Source organism: Mastomys coucha, unplaced genomic scaffold, assembly GCF_008632895.1.
Source record: "Mastomys coucha isolate ucsf_1 unplaced genomic scaffold, UCSF_Mcou_1 pScaffold22, whole genome shotgun sequence".
In the NCBI taxonomy this organism is placed as follows: domain Eukaryota; kingdom Metazoa; phylum Chordata; class Mammalia; order Rodentia; family Muridae; genus Mastomys; species Mastomys coucha.
Genome location: NW_022196905.1, coordinates 251,585,746 through 251,597,655, shown reverse-complemented (window position 1 = coordinate 251,597,655; position 11,910 = coordinate 251,585,746). Strand labels below are relative to the sequence as shown.

The following is an 11,910-nucleotide window of genomic DNA, read 5'->3' as shown; positions in this document are numbered from 1 at the left end:
TTTAGATTCTGGATGGTTTTGCTCATTTCCTTCACCTGTTTGATTTTGTTTTCCTGTAGTTCTTTAAGAGATTTTTGTGTTTCCTCTTTAAGAGCTTCTCACTCTTTACCTGTGTTCTCCTGTATTTCTTTGAGGGTGCTATTTATGTCTTTCTTAAGGTCCTGTATCATCATCCTGATAAGTGATTTTAGATCTGAATCTTGCTTTTCCAATGTGATAGTGTGTCCAGGACTTGCTATGGTGGGAGAATTGGGTGATCTGATGATGGCAAGTGACCTTGGTTTGTGTTGTTTATTTTCTTACGCTTGTCCCCTGCCATCTGGTTAACTCTAGTGCTACCTGCCCTTGCTAAATCTGACTGGAGCCTGTCCTTCTTGTGATGCTGGTTGTGTCAGAGCTCCTCAGAGTCAAGCTGTCTCTGTGATCCTGTGATTCTAGGATCCTGGGATCCTGGGCTTGTTAGATCACCTGGGAGTGTGGCTTTCTCTGTGTGTTGTGGGACTGGTTGCAGAGCTTGCGCCCAAGGTCTGCTCAGAACACTAACCTAGACAGACTGGAAGGAACCCAAGTCACTGGGCTGGCAGAGTTCCTGTGTGCCTGGTCCCACCTTCCCAGTTACTCCCAGTGTTGGGACAGATGTTAGTTCCTGCTCACCTCTGATCCTGGGTATGTCAGAGCGCCTGGGAGTGGAGCTTTCTCTGGGTGTTGTGGGCCAGACAGAACTCTTTTTATCTTAATCTTCCCTCCCCTGTGTTCCCTGCTCTCTCATAGCTACCTCCATGCATCACTACACCCACCCCGACTTCTCTCATCCTAGGACCTCTGCATCCTTTAGTCTACACTCCTTCCTGCTCTCTGTGCTCTTTACATGGCTTAGTTTCCTGCTCTTCTGTATGCTCTCACATCCCTTTCCCCTAACTCCATACTTTGTATGGCTCTTCTGTGGTTATGCCAACTGACCTACCTGCTTCATGTATGACTGTGTGGAACGGGGCAGCTCATTATAGCAGAACAAAGCCCCTGAAGCATCCCAATGGGTCCCATTTTAATTAATGGCTACAGCTCTCAAATAGAACTTTAGTATACATTAGTGACACAACTATCTTTCCCTTTGAGTTGAGTTTTCAAATTACTCTGTCCCTTACCTTCATAGAAAATGAAATAGAACTGCAACATTGGCCTCTTGTGGGAAGAAGCCAGAGGCAAATTTAATAAAATACTTTAAATAATATTCTGTTTATTAATAATAATTTTGTGAAAAAATCATAAAGATTTCACAAGTAATTTACGGCTGGTAAGAAAGATTCACATAACTTTGTTGCCATGGCTTGTGCTTTCAACTTCTATTATTGATTATTTCAACAGAGCTTCAAAATTAAAACAAATAGGCATTAATTAAAAATGACTCCATGGTTTAAAAATATATGGCTTGCCATTCCAACTATCTAAAATTAACATCTAGGCCATTACACACGGGGAGCAATTATGAATGTCGGAGTGTGATGTGCACACAGAGGCGGCATAGATTTATTTTTAAATCAACTTAATTGTTGCCAATAAAACAAAGTGAGGGGTGAATGCATTTATCTTCCACACACTGTCACGTTGGTGTTTGGTGCCACTCTTGATAAAAACAAACAATTAGAGCTTCTTATCAATGTTGGAGAAACTCTCTCACCCTCCAAAAGATCCAACATAACCACAGGACAGAGGACAACTGATAGTGGATATAGTTAGTATATTACCACCAGATATAGTAGTCTTTTGAAAATAATCTGGGCAAACTTTATCTTTGAAGTTTGAGAAGAAATAGAAACTCTTCAATAATTAGGAGAGATTCAGCCATAAGAAAATGAACACACTTAAAAATGTTGAGAGATCGGTGTAGACCTGCCTTTGTCTTGGGATTCTGGTTTTCCTCTCCCACTGCATTAGTGAGTACAATGGTGGGGATCTGAAGACCTGGAAACTAGTAATTTAGTTTGCTTAGTCTAGGGAAATCCCCCAAAGCATTCTGTGAAAGAACTGAGAACCTAGTAATTATAAAATAGAATGTGAAACTAGACACTGATAGGAGAAACAAAAGAATTACAGAGAGGAAGGGAATTAATAGAGGAGAGGAGGGAGGAAAGAGGCAAAAGATGGTACAGAAAAAAAAACCCACAACCATGAACATTAAACCCAATCATGAGTAATCATGTGAATTCATATGAACACAAGATGCTAAGCATTTTACTAATATTTATGTGGAGCTTGTACTTAGCCTAGCTTTCTTGCAGGACAACTTTCTGAGTGCTGACTATGTAATTGCTTTCATTCTTATCATCAAAATACAATAAAACAAGAGAATACTAATGGCTGGAGAGGGGATTGTGTTTCTGTGACTGAGAGTGGGGACCAGAACAAATGTTCTGAGAAAGAACTTTGGTCAGAGGCAATGTGAAACTTCAGAATGATTGACCCGTTAATTTCCAGCTAAATGAGCTCTCCTTGGGTTGCAATCTGGTATATCGGAAAGGTTCCATAATTAGAAAATGTTTTAAATTAATACAGCTAAACAGTAAGTCATAGAGTTGTACACGCCTAGAAGAATCAGGGTGCTTAAGAGCATTCTCACTTACGAAAATGTGTGCCTTGTGATAATTGAGAAAATGAGAAATATATAATTATAGAAAATGACAGGGGAGAAAGATGGTTGGGTATCTGCTTCTAGATACTGAAATATGGTGAATTATATACCTTTCAGAATTTATAAATTTTCTACAATTCACAATGAAAAATTAGGTATGGGTTGATTATCTCTGTAGGTGAATTAGTCATGCAAGCTCTTCTGCAGTGGCTTCCTGAGGAAGGATAGAAGACAGGGAGAAGGAACAGGACTTGGGGACAGAAAAACCTCCTGACACCCTGCATTGCTTTTTGTAGCTTGGTTGAGTGTCAAGAATTTCAACACAAGTGACCAAACCAACGCAAACACAGTCTGTGCAGAGACAGTACCGCAATAGTACTCAAATGTAATGAACCATGGTTAAGGTCAACCACATGTCTTAAATCCTGTGACCTTTGACTTTAAATCTTCCCAGCATTTCCTTCTTTTTATTCTACTCATATGCAATATACTTTATAAATCTTCTCTGATCTTACTTTTTCAAAGGTTCTTTAATAAAGACAAGAAAAATCATGACTATGCCTTCTTTTCACTTCATTTTAAAACTTTACAATTTTTAAATTCAGAGTCATAGATCATATTCTTTGAACACTGTAATTTCAAAAGTAATAAAATAACATCTAAAACTGTTGTTAAGACAGGTAGGCATGCATCTTTCTTAGTGCCTACCTATGAATATATCCCTCTTTTTGTTAAAATGTATTATTATTTTTATTTGTATATGTATGAGTACCTGCATGTGTGTGCTGATACCCACAGAGGCCAGAAAGGGGTGCCAGATATCCTAAAACTGGAGTTACAGACAGTTGTGAGCTGCCCTTGAATGCTAGGAACCAAACTTGGGATTGACAAGTATTCTCAGCCCCTCTCTAAGCCTTGGGAATCTATCTCTTTCAGTGTGAAGCCCACCGTGCTTAATAAATCCCATTTTGTTTCACATTAACTTACTGTAAGTTTCTTTCCTGCAGCATATAGCAAGCTCCCACTGTATAGCTGACAATGTCAAGATAAATCTGCTACCCATGGCATGCCCACATGTATTCTAGCCTCCTGTGGCTTTAGCCAATAAAAAGCAGCAAATCACTTTGAAAAAAATTGACAGTGCATTGCTGTAGTACCTTGCTTATGATCCCCACAAGAACATTCTATGCTATAGGCACGTGGAGAACTCACTCATCTAAGCTGAGACCATCCTAGATCTTCTAACTTCCAGCCAACAAGACAGCTGCCCCAGACACATGTGCAAGCTCACCAGACAAGCCTGATGTGAACAAATGGCTACAGGGTAACCTGTTAAATTCTGGAGCTGTTTGTTACACAACAAGAGATAAGTTACATAGGAGAGGGGTTTGACTTTAGAGATTTATGAAGCAGTGAATCCAGATTTACAACTATCAATCAACAGAGATACATAAGGCACCCCATCATTAATGTTTCCAACCCCCCCTCCCACATACCTGAGTTTCTGTCTCCTATACACTTAACTGCACACTCTCACTCTTTTTTTAAAATTAGGAACTAGACTCTTTCTCCAGGCATAGCAGCTTTTCTTGATAACCTGGACTTAGCAATAGCTATAGAATCCTAGAAATGTACATCGCCTCCAAACCCCTTAACTTTCATAAGGAGACCCTGGTTACTTAGCCTTTGCCCTCTTGCTGCTGGGCTCCGTGGCTAACTTTGTTTACTTTTCCTCAGAGGAGGAATGAGACTTTAGCTACAGAGCCTTTGGTTATCCCATCTTTGCTTGATCCAACAGTCAGTGACCCACCTTCACACTCCAGTGATCTGAAAGCTGTATCTTGAGCCCACAACTGACAATCAATCTTGACCCTTCCCACTCCTCCCACCTATGTGTCTGCCTTCCTGAAGCCTCCCTAGTACCCAGGCTGCATCCCAGCTCCTGCTCCAAGTTCTTACTCACCTTCTTTACTTTTATTATGCTTCTCTAGTAGACTATTCAATCACCCTTAAGAGATATTCATCTGATAGGCAGTGTTTCATATGCCTGTTGATGAATAGAAAATATTTCTGAATTCAAAAACAACATCAAAAGAACTCTTCTGATTTAAACAGAAAGACGTGTATTAGTGTAATATTGTGAAGCAATGTATCGGCAATGGTCAAATCAAAGCCTTTCTGATGTTACTTTGCCTTTTGTCTTTAGGCACTTTCTCTCCTATCCCACCCACTGCTTTGGGGAGTAGTGCTTTGATGATACACAAAGAACTCACTACCATGTTGCTTCTTGCTGTGTGCAAAGCTACCTGCCTGTGGGTTGAAGTAGGGTCATTTCCAAAAGCAGTGTCAGTTCCAGGATTGTATCATGATATGGTAATTAATGACTGTCCAGTTGTGGGAGAGGTAAGTGAAATGTGGCCAGCAAGTTCATCCACATGCTCAGGGGGAGACGCACAACTATAGTTCAATGGGAGGAGAGCAACAATGCTCTTTGTTCCTAGCTCTGCCAATTGTAACTTCATTGCAGAGTGGTCCTGGGTCTATAAAAGCCTTTGAATTTTTATTAAAGATGAACTTCTTTGCATGTAATTAGAGAGACTATCATCCAACTTAGATATCATTTCCCAAACACACCCTTCAGAGAAAGCCTAAGGCATTCTGCATCTAAGGGTGATGAACAGTCACAGTGGCCTTTCCAAAAATTCTCATTCTTATTTGAGCAACAGTTGTTCTTACTTCTTCAGCAAGAGACAGACAATTCCCAAATGGTACAGACTGCCCCCCCTTTGGATCATTTAGCTCAAGGAATTGGATATTGGTATGTTGATATAACCCTAAATTGATATTGTTTGGCTTTCTCTCACATAAAATTATTTACATACAGAGAGACGAGTGCTCTCTTATAGACTTCTGTGCTTTGAGTGTTTCCAGGGCTTTGGTGAAACACTGGAAAACTTCTCCCTACTCAGAAGCAGTGTTAAGATAGTGCAGTCTGTAGACATCAGTCTAAAAGGCAAGCAGTCAGGATGCTAAATATTATCTGAAGGTGGCTGGGGAATCCATCTGGGATTCTTGTGAGGTTCAATTTACCTGTCTTAGACTATAAGAATTTTATTCCTTCCTGTTCAGTATAAAAATTTGGATATAAGTTTCTGGTAGTGCAGTAACCATATAATTCCAGTGCAGAACCCACCACAGAACCTCAATTTTTAGTTATGAAATTATAAAGACATTTAAGTACTTTATGTGGCTAGCATAGATGGCCAGGCATACAAACTGAGATGACCAAAACAGCCACAAATATAAAAATACAAAAGAATGCAGTAGTTTTCCAGGAAAGCTGTTTCCTGGGTCGTGGACTGCCCACTGCCTGACCCTACTTGCTATTAGAGGTGAGGAGGCACAGAAGCAAGCAACGGCACAGACTTCAGGAGCAGGTGAGAAATACAGCAGAAGTTCTTCTGAAACTCTGCTGCAAGTTCCTTTAATACCTTCTACCCATGCCACATTGGTCCCAAGAAAGCATCTCTTCTAAACATTTCTCTGTTGACTGGCATTGTCTGCATCAGCAATTCTTGGTCTTTCAGGCAGTCTTCGATTAGGCCCTCCTGTAGGAGATGCCTTTGTGGCTGCATGGCCCCTGATGTTTCTGCAGAGGTGACCATGCCATTCCTCCTACAGAAGCCAATGAGTATATAGAAGCCACTTAACTATAGGACCTAGTCTATGTAGTTTTAAAAATACCAAGGCTGTATTTTCATTAGCTATTATGTGGATCACACTGAAGTTGCTGAAGCTGAGGGATGAGACCCTGGTCTTTTCAGCGTGATTGGGAAATCACTTAAGCCCAATGTAAATTGCATCAGTATCTCAGCAAATGGGGAACTTTTACTTGACTAAAATTGTATCAGAAATGAGAAGACAATAGGGGCAGGAGAGATGTTTCAGTAGTTAAATGCACTGGCTACAGAGGTGTACTGGGACCCCTGAAGAGGGAAAACCTGAAGAGGTTTTCTTTATAAAACCACCAAAGTTGGGAAAAAAATACACACACATTTGTGAGCTTTAAACATGATATTCCTGGATCATAGAAATAACCTCTGAGGTTATATAGTCTTCTAATGTAGCTTGATGGTAAAGCACTTGTCTATATATGTACAAGAGCCTAGGTTAGATCTGAGGTATAAAGGGAGGGAAACAGGGAGAAAGGGAGGGAGGGAAGAAGGAAGGAGGACTTCATATTGTTTATGGCTTTAATTTAGGGTCATACATAAATAAAAATCTTATTTTGCACATATACAACAAATCAAAGTAATAATTTTACTGCTCTAGATCATAGTTTGAAAATATTGAATTAAAATTTAAGGACAATAAATGTGTTGGTAATTTTCATATGCTAAGTTCATTCCTACCATCAATAATCGTTAATATGTTTCCATTTTTCTAAACTTGACCTAGCTCTCTTTTTTTCTCTAGGACAACCACACAGAATATCAGTTGCATCCCTGTCTTAACACATGGTAAAATTGAAATCTGTAGCAATTAAATAGCTGGTTTAAAGTCCTTTGTCCAATAAGGGGGTTACAGTCAGGCCATATAATATTTCTCTTAACTCCAATCATTTCTTCTAAACATTTTCTGTCACTTTTATGATTTGAGATTTCAAATTTAAAGTTGTCAGGAACCTGTTGCCCTCATCCATCTTGGGTCTTAAGGAAATGGCTCATCAGAAAGTATAATGTATGACGCAAATGCATTCTGGGTCAAGAGTTGCTGAGATATATAAAAACATACTCATGTGCACATTATAGATTATTAAATATGAAGATAGTATAAGTAAGGATGGTAAAGAAGAAACAAACAATGTTTTTTAAAGTATTCATTATGAGTTGCTCCTGGACCACAAAAAGATATTGATGTCTAGAATATGAAGGAAATTGTGGGTGAGATGCTATGGTTTTTATGTCGGAGCTCATAATTTTTAAAATTTATTTTTTTATATTCCATATTTTATTTCCCCCACCTTGTCCACCCTCTGACTGTCCCATACCTCCTCCCCACCCCCTCCTGTCTCCACATGGGTGTCCCCACTCCCTACCCCACCTAACCTCTAAAGTCCTTAGCCCTTCCAATCTCTTGAGGATTAGGTGCACCATCTCTGAATGAACACAGACCCAACAGTACTCTACTGTATGTGTGTTGGGGACTTCGTATCAGCTGGTGTATGCTGCCTGTTTGGTGGTCCAGTGTTTGAGAAATCTCAGGGGTCCAGATTGAGACTGCTGGTCCTCATACAGCCTCGCCCTTCTCCTCAGCTTCTTTCAGTCTTTCCTAATTCAACAACAGGGTTCAGCTTTCAGCTGCTTCTGTCCATTGGTTGGGTGCAAATATCTGCATCTGACTCTTTCAGCTGCTTGTTGAGTCTTCCAGAGTGCGGTCATGCTAGGTCCCTTTTTGTGAGTGCTCCATAGCCTCAGTAATAGTGTCAAGCCTTGGGACCTCCCATTGGGCTGGATCCCACTTTGAGCATATCACTAGACTTTCTTTTCCTCAGGCTCTTCTCCATTTCTATCCCTGTAATTCTTTCAGACAGGAACAATTATGGGTCAGAGTTGTGTCTATGGGATGCGCCCCCCTCATAATTTTGGAGGTGGAAAACTTTAGGTTCCTAGAGACAGTGACTGTTTGGTTCCCACAGTTTCTGGCAAAAGCCTCCTGCTGCATCCTCTGACTGAGAAGCAGCAGAATGAACACACAGGTGTACAAGGAGAGACCACACTGGCAAAAGAGGAAGCAGAAGGGGAGATAGCCTTGCATCTGAACAGCTGCCTTCTGTCACTGACACCCACCCACCCCATCCCCACCCCCGCTTCTTGTGGGGATGATGTCATTCCATCAGAGTTTGGGTCCACCATGGTCTAAGGTCTCAGCACTGGTGCTTTGGAGTTTAATTTTCCACCTGACTTTTAGGAGAGTTAAACCTTATCTAAGTCACAGCAGGAGTATGAAGTCCATTAGGGGCAAATACATATTTGAAATTCAGACTAAACCAAGACTTATAAAAAACCTGCACTTCCTGACTCCTTTAGCATCCTTGATACCCTCTCCAAACCCTTCCTTCATACCCACTCAACTGTCAAGTACTGAGACTGCTAATGTGCCTGTCTCAGAACTCTGACAAGTAGAGCCTTTGGCCAGTATCAGGCCACACTTCTCTGGAACAGAGAGTTTATTGCCGTCTCTGTACTGCACCCTAACATCAGGCATTGATTTATGCTACTAACCAGGCCCTCCATGCTCTGTGAGGAACTAAATCATGTAATATGAAACTTCCCACCATCCTTAAGAGGTTATAAACAATCAGCTCTTTCCCTACCTTCTAGGAATGGGTCCAAGGTTCCTCTACCCCATTACCGCCCCCCATCCCTCTCCTGGTGACTATGGCTCTTTCTACCTATTGTCTTCATATTCTAAAGGCGGTTCTCTTTTTCCACTTAAGACCCTCTTATGCTTACATCTCCAAGCACTGTCTTCTTTCTGTCTACTGCTCTTCCATCCACACCCTCCTCTTCTTACAAAACTCTTGGAAAGGAAATGTGCCCATTCTCTTTGCAGACCAACTCCTTCTGGGCATCTTTTATTACAAGCGTCCACTTGCTCTTCCATTCAAAATCCTTCCAACACAGCCCCCGATATGCTCTTTAAACCTGTCTGTCACTTTCATTCCTATAGCTGTGGAGGCTCTCCCGCTCACTCTGTCTCTTGAAGAACCTTTACCTACCTCAACACATTGGGTTTGTGCCATTAAAACCTAATGTGTTAAACAGGGGTACATTATCAAAAACATTTGCTTTAAGAGGTGACAGTAGATGGTTTTCCAACAAATACTCAGTTATTGCCTCTATAATTTGCTATGAAGTGTAGCAGGACATTTTTTCTGCTGAGAGGCAGAATGGAAGATAAAATGAATCATATATTTCTTAATTAGTCAATAAAAGGAAGCATGTCATATTATAAATATAGAGAATCACTTTTGATGCTAAATTAATGACTGGCATCAATCTTTACTTGAAGATTTTTTTCAGCTACACACTAGACCACCCTTTGCACAATACCTAACACATAGATATGGGTATCTATCTGGCTATTTCCTTCATCAGCCTTTAGTCTCCTATGGTTTTGCCTAAGATAATTAAATCTATTCCAGTGAACACACATGCTTCTAAAATACACTGGGAACACCAGCACATGGTAAGCATCCTCTGGGTTAGAGAGATGGTTCAATGGTTGAGACCCAGTGTTGCTCTTGCAGGAAACCTGAAAATTCAGTTTCCAGAGCCCACATTCACATTAGGGAGTTTACAATGACCTGTAGCTCTAGTTCCAGGATACTCTACTTCACTTCTTCCTGTGTGTACAACTATGAGGTCACAAGCACATATCCTCACACAGACAAAAATACATACGTGTATATATTATATTATAAAAATATAAATTTTAAAAGCATTCTCCATGTACAAATATTCATGTCAACTCATTTTGCATATAATATCTGTGGTAGACTGGTAGAACAGCAGATGAAATAAGCACCTCCTCCCCCTAAGTACACAGATGTGTGTCTCCATAGAACAGAGGTTCTCAACCTTCCTGATGCTGCAGCCCTTTAATACAATTCCTCATTTTGTGGTGACCCTCCCAACCATAAAATTATTCTCATTGTTACTTCATAACTGTAATTTTGCTACTGACATGAATCATAATGTAAATATTTGTGTTTTCTGATGGTCTTAGGCAACCCCTGTGAAAGAGCCCTTTGACCTCCTAAAGGAGTTACAATCCAGAGGTTGAGAACTGCTGACCTAGAACCTTAGAAGGTAAGTGTTTGTGTCAAAAGGCTTTTAAAAAAAAGATTTATTTATAATATGTAAATACACTGTAACTGTCTTCAGACATCCCAGAAGAGAGCATCAGATCTCATTATGGATGGTTGTGAGCCATCATGTGTTTGCTGGAATTTGAACTCAGGACCTTTGGAAGAGCAGGCAGTGCTCTTAACCGCTGATCCATCTCTCTAGCCCCAGCAAAAGGCTTTTTAAAACTATAGTTAAGTTTTGAAATCACATCTATTTATTTATTGTGGAGGGAGGAGATCCATATGTCATGGCATGAGGATGAAGCTCAGAATACAACTTTGGGGAATCAGTTATCCTTTTCCACCATGTAGATCCTAGGAATCAAACTCAAGTGATCAGACAATATAGCAAACTCTCTTCTGACTGAGTCATCCCTGTGGCTTGAAACTGCAATCACTGAAGATGAAATCATAGTATATGAGGGTGGATCCTCCATCCAATGCAACTGATCATTTTAAATAAAAAAAGGAAAATTGAAGTGCATGTGTGTGCACATAGATCGATATGGAAACAATACTAGGGATAGTCGAAGACAATAAAAGATTGAAATGATACAGAAACAAGCCAAAAATTACTAAGGGTTTTATACAATCAATTGATAAGAAGCCAGAGAAGAGTCATGATGCAGCTCCCATTAACACTTCTAAAATAAATAAACCTTCTAAGGTCTAGATTTTAGAGGAGTCCTCCCTGCAGAACTGTGCGCATGTCTGCTGTTCAAAAAAATCTCAGTCTGTGGCAGTTTATTATGGCATCCCTGAGAAACAAAACCAACCGTAAAACAGAAAACTATACAAGACTCATAAAAAAGCAGTAGCTCCTCCCTTCCTCCAGGTCCCCAGTGGGACATAATATTGTCTTTCTGTTTCTAGTTATCCCGTTCACTCTACATACATATTTCAGCAGACTCAGAATGGGGAAGATGGAAATACAGCTTCTAACCATTTGCATTCGACTCCTCCCTTACTTCTTGCATCTTCTATTCATCACATTGTCTTTGTTGATGGCACTATGAAGCCTATTTTGCGACTACGTTTATCATCTGTGGTTTGTCTATTGGCAGATTCTAAGCATTACAAATCAATAAATGCCATTTATGCTATTAGGATTATGCAAATGTTGCTCAACACGAGCTAATTAAAATGTTTGCATTTAGTTTTCTTCTCAAAGAATCCAATTTATGACCCTGGCACCACTCATAGCACTGACTGCCTAAGATCAAGATCAAAGGCATCTGTCTCTTTCTCTCATCATTAAAAAAAAAAAATCATATGTTTTGTTGGCTCTTTGTGTGAGCAATGTATTCTCTTTCAGAAATTCCAACTGACCTTTTCTTAAGAAATACAAACACATGGCTTATTTACCAAA

The 11,910-nt window shown here is 40.1% G+C and overlaps 1 long non-coding RNA gene across 2 annotated transcripts in view; it reads left to right on the top strand.

Moving 5' to 3' along the window:
* Positions 1-11,910, top strand: part of LOC116068057 — an 88,889-nt gene that overhangs the window by 54,997 nt on the left and 21,982 nt on the right. The window contains exons 2-3 of one of the 2 annotated variants that reach the window (XR_004109420.1): positions 7,106-7,149; positions 10,421-10,503. This is a non-coding gene — a long non-coding RNA (uncharacterized LOC116068057). The remainder of the gene's footprint in view (positions 1-7,105; positions 7,150-10,420; positions 10,504-11,910) is intronic. The other variant, XR_004109421.1, reaches the window with a different exon arrangement.